Raw genomic sequence first — 9096 nt, 5'->3', positions numbered from 1 at the left:
AGGAGTCCTGGGTCAGGCAGGTGCTCCATGCATTTTATTTGATCCTCACTCTGACACATCTCTGTAAACATTGATTTGGGAGAGGGAGAAGGGATGGGAGAACACTAACCCTTGCTGACATGTATTGGACACTTACTATGTCCCAGGCCATGCTAAGTCCTTTGCTGGCATTGTCTGTCTCAACTTCACAGTAACTTCCACAAAGTAGGCACCTTTGTTATCTTCTTCTTTTTTTTGAGATGGAGTCTCGCTCTGTTGCCCAGGCTGGAGTGCAGTGGTGTGATCTCCGATCACTGCAACCGCCACCTGCCAGGTTCAAGCAGTTCTCCTGCCTCAATCTTCCAAGTAGCTGGAATTACAAACACCTGCCATCATGCCCGGCTAATTTTTGTATTTTTGTGGAGACGGGGTTTCACCATGTTGGCCAGGCTGATTTCGAACTCCTGACCTCAGGTGATCCACTCACCTCAGCCTCCCAAAGTGCTGGGATTACAGGTGTGAACCACCGTGCCAGGCCTGTTATGTCCGTTATTTACAGAAAGACTGGACTCACAGGTGGGCCCAAGGGGGCTGTTTTCCAGCCCCACCCTCCCATCTGTTTTGTTTGTTTTTTGAGATGGAGTCTTGCTCTGTTGCCCAGTCTGGAGTGCAGTGGTGCGATCTTGGCTCACTGCAACCTCCGCCTCCCAGGTTCAAGCAATTCTCCTGCCTCAGCCTCCCGAGTAGCTGGGATTACAGGTGCGTACTACCATGCGTAGCTAATTTTTGTATTTTTAGTAGAGACGGGGGTTTCACCATGTTGGCCAGGCTGGTCTGGAACTCCTGATCTCAAGTGATCCGCCTGCCTCGGCTTCCCAAAGTGCTGGGATTATAGGTGTGAGCCACCGCGCCCGGCCCCTGTCCTCCTATCTTTGATGGACACTCTTGGGCCCTCCCAAGCCTTCCCTTCTGGATTTTCATACCATTTCATCCTGTATCTTGCCCCAAAGTTGGGTAGGGGTGATGAGCAGAAAATAACATCTGACCCCTTACCCAAGCGTAGGCCTTAGGCAGCCCAAGCTCCTCCACAAGAGTGTGTGACTCCTGTATGTGGTAAGGAAAGGGTGAGGGATTCTCCCTGTGCTACAGATGAGGGAATGGAGGCTCGGAGACATTAAGTAACTTGTCTGATGTTACACAGACAGTGGGGATGGAGACAGGGGTTAGTCTCAGATCTTCTGCTCTCAAATCCAGAGCTCTTTGCTTTAATCAAGTTGCCTCCTTAGAAGCAGAGCTGGTTTCATCAACCTGTAGCAGGCATTTAAAAACAACCCCAACCTTAGTCAACCTTAGATTGACTTTCCTCCGCCCCTGAATTTTCTCATCCCTAAAATGGGAATCAGGAAGCCTCCCCGCCCTGGTTGCTGTGAGAGGTTATAAGGAATGAGAAGCCCCTAGCTCAGTGCCCGGCACATGGAAGGTGCTCCATAAATTACTTTCCCTTTGCTCTTTGAGTACAATCCCTCCCCACTTTTCTTGGGGGTCTGCCATGGTGGGAAATGAGAATTTCTGGTTTGGGAGGTAGTTGACCGCGTTTGAAGTGACAGAGACAGATGGGAGGGTGGCTCTCCCAGGCGCCCAGCCAGCCCCACGGTGCGTGTCCACCAGTCCCTGGACATTCCCTCCCTCTTCCTGGCCCACGATAAGGTGTCATTTGCCGCCTGTCCCTTCTCGTCATCGATTTCTAAGTCGTTAATTAACGGGGCTTGTCAGCTGGGAAGATGAATTCTGTCCTCGGCTCTCGGGGTCTTTTGTTTTGGGATTGTAAACGTTATAGATCTCCCATGATGGAAGGCCATGAGGTCAGGGGGTGCTGGGCTGCCCAGTGGGGGTGGAAGGCAGTGAGAGGAGCTTGTGGGCCTGGCTGGAACTCGCTAGTCTGGGACAGGCCCCCAGGAGCCTTCACAGCAGCCTCTATTGGTTTGGCTCCCTGGGGATGGGGGTGGGAGGGAGACGGGAGTTTTCCTGCCATCTGAAGCTTTCTTCTGTGAGAAGCTGCCCTGTGCCAAATGGTATAGATTCAGCCATGCCCAGGGTGGGGACTGACTGGAGGGGATATAGACTCTACTCAGTCTGATGGGGGAGATAGCATTATCCTCAGGGGTTAGCTAATCTGATGGGGGAGACAGTGTTATCCTTGGGGAATAACCAGTTTAATGAAGGAGTCACACCTCTGGCCTGGGAGAGCCCTCAGTCTCATAGGGGAGACCGAATTCCTGTTTTAGGAGAACCAATAATCAGATGGGAGAGGTACAAGTCTGCCTTGGGAACCCCCTAGTCTGATGGAAAATAAACAGACCCTGTCCTTGTGCGCTTATAGGCATTGAGAAAATAAGATATTTGCAGGCAAAAGTTCACTCATAACTTGACTTAAGTGGATTTGGATCCTCTATGTTCCAATACCTGAGACAAACCACTCCCTGAGTCAGCGGGTCCCCTACCCTGAGGGGATCCAGGCCATCCGCCTGCCTCTTATGCAAGATAAGATCTCAGGGAAGGGAAGTGATTTCACCATCAGCTGAGCTGAATTCCAGGAGGGTAAAACTGATGCCTAAGAACACGGATTGATATAAAAATGAAAAATTATATGCTTGGCTTTTGATGACCTGAACCGCGAATATGTGTGTGTTACAGGAAGAGCTTACAGACCACTGACAAATAGCCATGGAGTGGCCACATACATGAAGGAGACCTGGCTTCTCTATGCACAGGGAAGCTGGGGGTGCGGAGGGAGTGGGGAGGTTTTCTGGGTGCTGGGAGCCACTCTATCCTAAGGCTGAGTAGGGTCTGGCTGCACGTGGACTAGAATCCAGGATAGGCCCTCAGGAAACTGGGTTTGGGCATCAAGATTGCTTCTATCTTGCTGTGCAAACTTGGGCATTTTTTTCCTTGTCTCTGGGCCTCTGTATTGCAAAAGGAGTAGATTGAAGGTGTGGGCCCCCAACCTCCAACTCTCAGAAGCAGCATAGGTGGAGCTCAGGCTTCCACGGCAGACCTGGGATTTGAATTTGGTTGTGATCTATTGCTTTGGCCAAGTAGCTCAACCTGTTTGAACTTCATTTCCTTATCTGTATATTGGAGATGACAGCAGCACACCGTTTTTAAGGTTGTTGTGATATTGTGGGTAAAGTGCGTACAGCAGGGCTGGGCTCAGTAGGTGTGGCTATCGTTATTATTATTTAGGAGAACCCACAATCTGATGGCAGAGATAAGCTCTGCCTTGGGAACCCCTCAGTCTGATGGAAAAAGACAGACCGTCCTGGGGAGTTTGGGCATTGAAAGAATAAGATATTTGCCAGCAAAAATCCATTCAGAACTTGGCTGAAGTACATTTGGATCCTCTGTGTCCTGGTACTGATGACATTACTAGTAAACAAGGGCCTTAGAGAACCCTCGGCTCACAGGGACCAGTAGGCCCAGTGTGCTGCCCTGAGCCCTGTGGCCGGAGGAACTGCTTTCAGTTCATTGAACGTTTACAGGAACTTCAGGGCTTGTCCCCCTCCCTTGGTCATTTTATCACCCAGTCCTCTTTCTGATCCCTGGGACCCTGATCTAGGGAGTAACCTTGATGCCTACCTGCTGCTGGGGGTGGGCAGAGGAGATGTGCCCCCAGCCCAGACCTCTCAGAAGCTGCCTGGCTCCCAGGTTCCTGCTGGAGCTGGAGGAAACCTAGCCTGGTTTGGGCAGTGGTTCGTGGGGAGGGGCGTGGCTTCTGCCTTGGGGTAGATTTGGGAGGGAACAAGGAGGCAGAGGCAAAGTCTTGCTGCTGGTGGTGGTAGGAGACCTTCCAGGAGCCTGTGCTTTCAGGCTGAGGTGGGGAGGGGGCCTTTGCTGTGGGACAGCCCCAGGAATGACAGGGACACCATGTCAGCCACCACCCATGCCCTTTACCTTATGAATGAATGGGTCTAGGACAGCAGGCCCCATTCTTGGCCTCCTCCAGAAGTGGGGAGTAGGAGAGGGGAATATAACGTGACTCGAATGCAGAGTGCTACTTGTGGAGCCAGACAGTGAGTGCCAGCCCCGGATGTGAGGCCGAGTCCAGGGGGCATAGGTGTGGAGAGGTGTCCCCTTAGGTTCATCCTAAACCCTCAGGTGCCACCTGACCCAAGCCCCCATTTTACAGATGGAGGAACTGACACGTGGAAAGGGCCGGACATTTACCCAGAGCTGGGACCAGAATCCAGACTTCTGGGCTTGTAGCCCAGTGCTCTTTCCCCATCTCACGTGGTGGGATAAGGCCAGGACTTCACAGCCCCCTTTCTGTGCAATCTGTGTCCCCATGGCTGTGAGTGAGTGAATGAATGAATGGAAAAAAAAAATAATTCTGTGTTTCTCTCCTGTCCGCCAGCAGGGCCCCTGGCTGGAGTCATTCCCGTTTCAGTCATCCCCCAATGTCCCATTGGACAGATGGAAAACTGGAGGTCAAGTTGAGTGGCTGTGGAATGAGCTGCTGTGGGAGGTGCAGCTTCCTGGCTTCCCCTTCCGGAGGTCTCAGGGTTCAGGGAAGCCACGGTGTGGTGGGCAGGGTGATGGGGACTGCAGCAGAGGATGCCCGCTGAGAGGCAGAAGAGCCTTGCCTTCTGTGGCGACAGGGGCAGGGGATGAGGGGTGTTGGTGAACGTCTGGGGTCCCCACCCCAGGCCTGGGGTGAGATGACTCCTCCGTGCAGGCTGCAGGTGCCTGCTTTCCTCCTGCAGAGGAGGCCACCGAGGCTCCTGCTATAAATCATGAGCTAAGGGGCTGGAATCAGGGAGGAGGAGCTGGGCGGGGCACTGTTGGGGAAATTTACAGTGGTGATTTTCTCCTCCACACTGGGAGCTGAGGGAGCTGTAGTAACTCTGCCACGGCTCCTGGTCCATATCACCCATGCCTCCCTCCAGAGGTTCCATTGACCTCAGAGGAGCAGGGGTGAGGCTACCACAGGGAGGATGCAGGAGAGACTTCAGCCAGAAGGTCCCAGACACTGGGATGGTCTGAGTATGCAGAAATGGGTGAGTGCTGGAGGCAGCAGTGTGCAGAGGCCACGGTGAATGGGAAAGCCTGTGGGGTACCAGTTAGCCATTTGACAAATAGCAGGCACCTTGCATGTACCAGCTCTGCCTATGCCAGGTGCTGCCAAGCATGACAGATGTGAGCCAAACCCTCTGGAGCCCAGGGGCAAGATGAACTTTAATGGAATAAACTGCAAACACATCCTCCCTGGGGATGGAGAGCCTCCTTGCTGATTCCTTACAGCCAGAGGGAATCTGGAGGAATCACTGCCCTCCAGTGTCTGGGCCAGGTCTGAGGCCTGGGAGCTGCCTTCCTGGCCCACGCTGACCTCCATCGAGGTCTTAATTACAGCTGCCTTTCCTGTTCTGGCCTCTCATGGTGACATCTTCATACGGCTCTGGGACCATCGAGTTTCCTGATCTGTTCTCCTGGTCTCTTCCAACCAAGTCTCAGGGCCCTCAGCTTTCTCTGGGGTAAAGCCTGGCCCTGTCTGGACTATGGAGAAAGCCCTATCCCCCTCTCTTCCCTGACTTCGCAGAATACCCAGGTTTCCAGGGCAAGGGCTCAGAAAAGACGCTACTGGAGTAACAGAGGTGAGGGGAGAAGGGAAAGGGGCAGAGGCACCTCTGTGGCACTCAGAATAATTTAAGATGCCGAACAAAGATTCCAGACCCAGAGGTAGCTTAGGGAGGAAGAAAGTGCCACAGACGTTGTGGATGCCTGATTCTTGGAGGCCTGATTCTTGGCTTGGCAACCTATCAGCTGGGTAACCTTGGCCAAGCCACGGAGCCTCAGTTTCTTATCTGTAAAATGGGGTTAAAAACACCCAACATTGTGGCCAGATGCGGTGACTCAGGCCTGTAATCCCAGCACTTTGGGAAGCCAAGGCAGGAGGATAGTTTGAGACATCGTGAGACCCCCGTCTCTATAACAAATTTAAAAAACAATGAGCTGGGAGTGGTGGTGCACGCCTGTAGTCTCAGCTGCTAGGGAGGCTGAGGTGGGAGGATCACTTGATCCAGGGGTGTGGAGGCTGCAGATTGTGCCATTGCACTCCAGCCTGGGTGACAGAGTGAGATCTTGTCTCCCTAAAAAAGAAAGATAAAAAAGGCCAGGTGTGGTGGTTCATGCCTGTAATCCCAGCACTTTGGGAGGCCGAGAAAAGCGGATCACTTAAGGTCAGGAGTTTGAGACCAGCCTGGCCAACATGGCGAAACCCCTTCTCTACTGAAAATACAAAAATTTCCCAGTAATGGTAAAGCACGCCTGCGATCTCAGCTACTCTGGAGGCTGAATTGCTTGAACCTGGGAGTACAGAGGTTGCAGCCAGCCAAGATTGTGCCACTGCACTAGAGTGTGGTCTGAGTGACAGAGCGAGACTGTGTCTCAAAAAAATTAAAAAGAAAAATAAAAATATTAGCTGGGCATGGTGGCACATGCCTATAGTCCCAGCTACTTGGAAGGCTGAGGCAGGAGGATCACTTGAACCCAGGAGCTTTGAGGCTGCAGTGAGCTGTGATTTTGCCACTACTCCAGCTGGGTGACAGAGTGAGACCCTATCTAAGAAAAAACAAACAAACAAAAAAACCCCCAACATTGCCCTTCATGAGAGTTAAATAGAATAGTTTGTAAATCAAAAGGTATACCTATGCAAGCAAAATAAGGAGACAAGATTAAATAACAATAATTAAACTTTATTACGCAGCCACCTATTCTGAGCCAGACATTGCCTTACTGAAAACTCACAGTAACCCAGCAGGCAGACATTGTTAGTCTCACATCTTATAAGCAAAGAAACCTTGGTGCAGAGAAGATATGCAATTTGCGACTGTCTCACAAGTACTGACAGAGGGGGATGGAGGCTCAAACATCTGTCTTCAAAGTCTTAATCTCACCCAAGTCAAGCGGGTGGTCTGGTGGTTGAGGTATGGCCAAGGAGGGTAAGAACTAGAACTTTTGCCTGCCTTCCTTCCTTCCTTCCTTCCTTCCTTCCTTCCTTCCTTCCTTCCTTCCTTCCTTCCTTCCTTCCTTCCTTCCTCCCTCCCTCCCTCCCTCCCTCCCTTCCCTTCCCTTCTCTCCCTCCCTCCTTCCTTCTTTCCCTCCCTCCCTCCCTCCTCTCTCTTTCTTTCCTTTTTGGCAGGATCTTGCTCTGTCACCCAGGTTGGAGTGCAGTGGCACAATCACAGCTTACTGTAACCTTGAATTCCTGGGCTCAAGTGAGCATCTGGCTTCAGCCTCCCAAACTGCTGGAACTACAGGTGTGAGCCACCATGCTTGGCCAGAGCTTTTTTTCAGACATCTTCTGTCTACTTTTACTAGGTAGTGTTCTCACATAGTACAAAATTCAAAAGGTGCAAATGAGTCAGAGTGGAGAGTACATCTTGCTTCTTTTATTGTGTAGCCTTCCAGAGAGAACTTATCTATGCATAGTAGGCATATATGTGTTTATATATTTATACACATATTTAGATATTTAGATCAATTTGTAGATGGTAGATCATTGAATTTTTTTTTTTTTTTTTTTTTTTTTTAAAAATGGGTCCATACTAGCTGCTCTTATTTCTAGGAAGCACTTTCCATCAGCCAGAGGTGAGCTCCCTCTGATAGCAGGTGTTTAGACAGAGGTTGAGTAACTGCCTGGGGTGTTGCAGAATGGAACACACCGTTGGAAGGGCTGGTCTGTGCTTCTAGCCGAGTGGTTCCTGAATCCTCTCTGTTCCTACACTTTGCAGAGATAGAAATGAGGTGTGGGGAGGTAAAAGGAAGTGACCTGTTCCACAGTGAATCTGCAGAAGAGCCAGTGAAGACCAGGTGGATGAAAATGAGGCTGGGGCCAAGCCCATGGGGAGATGTTGGATGACGCTTGACTGCAAGATGGCAGCAGGCCGGGAGAGGCCCAGGAGAAACTCACCACGCCGTGGGGGATGAGCAGTGGGGGAAATGGCAGCATGTGCATCCCCAAAGGCCTCCAGTTTGTTTGTAAAGGCTCAGGCAGGAATCTGCCCTCGTGATCCTGAGGCCTCATGTTTCAGGGCTCAAAGCTGGCCCTGGGGACCGGGTGGCAACTGGTGTCTGACCCCCTAAACCTGGTGCCTCCACTGATCAACAGGCCAGATAAGGAACAGGTCACCCCCTGACCTTAGGGCCTTGAGGCCCAGGGCGGGGAGTGGGTGGTGGTGCTGCAGTTAGAGGATCTCATTCTCAGGACAGTAAACCCTTGAAAGAACTTCTCACCCACTGTTTTCCAAGCTTTAGTCATTTGCATTCTGCTCTCACAATGTTGGCCATTTCTAAGTTCCCTTGTATTTTTAAACTTAAAATAAAGTGCATATATCTTAAGCGTACAGCTTCATCAGTTTTCACTTGTGTATTCACCCGTGCAGTCTGCCCCCGAAATATGAAATATTTTCGGCACCCAGAAGCCTCCCTCTTAGCCCCTCCCACTCAGTGCCACACAAAAGTAACCATAGATTAGTTTCATGTGTTTGAACTTCCCATACAGTGACTCATCCAGAAGGTCCTCGTCTTTGTCTTGCTTCCCTCACTCAACATCATATCTGTGAGCTTCACCCATGTTGTTGGGCAAGGCAGTAGTTTTTCCTCGTTCATGCTGCCTAGTACTCAATGGTATGAGTACACCACAATGTGTTTGTCCATTCTCCTGTTGGTAGACATTTGAATTATTTCTGGTTTGAGGCTATTAAAAACAGGGCCACTGTGGACAGTCCTGTTCGTGTATTTTGGTGGACCCATGACCACATTTCTGTTGGGCATACATTTTAATGAATGTATAATTTCATGGGTCCACCATTATAATATCACATAGAATAGTTTCACTGCCTTAAAAATCCGCTGTTCATCCCTCTCCCCACCCCTCCAAACCCCTAGCCACTACTGATCTTTTTTTTGCTTTTTGCAAAATGCCATATAATTGGAATATAGCATGTGGTCTTTTAGACTAGCTTATTTCACTTAACAATATCATCTTAGTTTGCCTACCATGTCGTCTCTACCCTATCCTACATGTCCTCTCATAGCTTGGTAGCTCCTTTCTTTTTAACA

Source organism: Papio anubis, chromosome 17, assembly GCF_008728515.1.
Source record: "Papio anubis isolate 15944 chromosome 17, Panubis1.0, whole genome shotgun sequence".
NCBI lineage: Eukaryota > Metazoa > Chordata > Mammalia > Primates > Cercopithecidae > Papio > Papio anubis.
Note: the sequence above shows the minus strand (reverse complement) of the source record.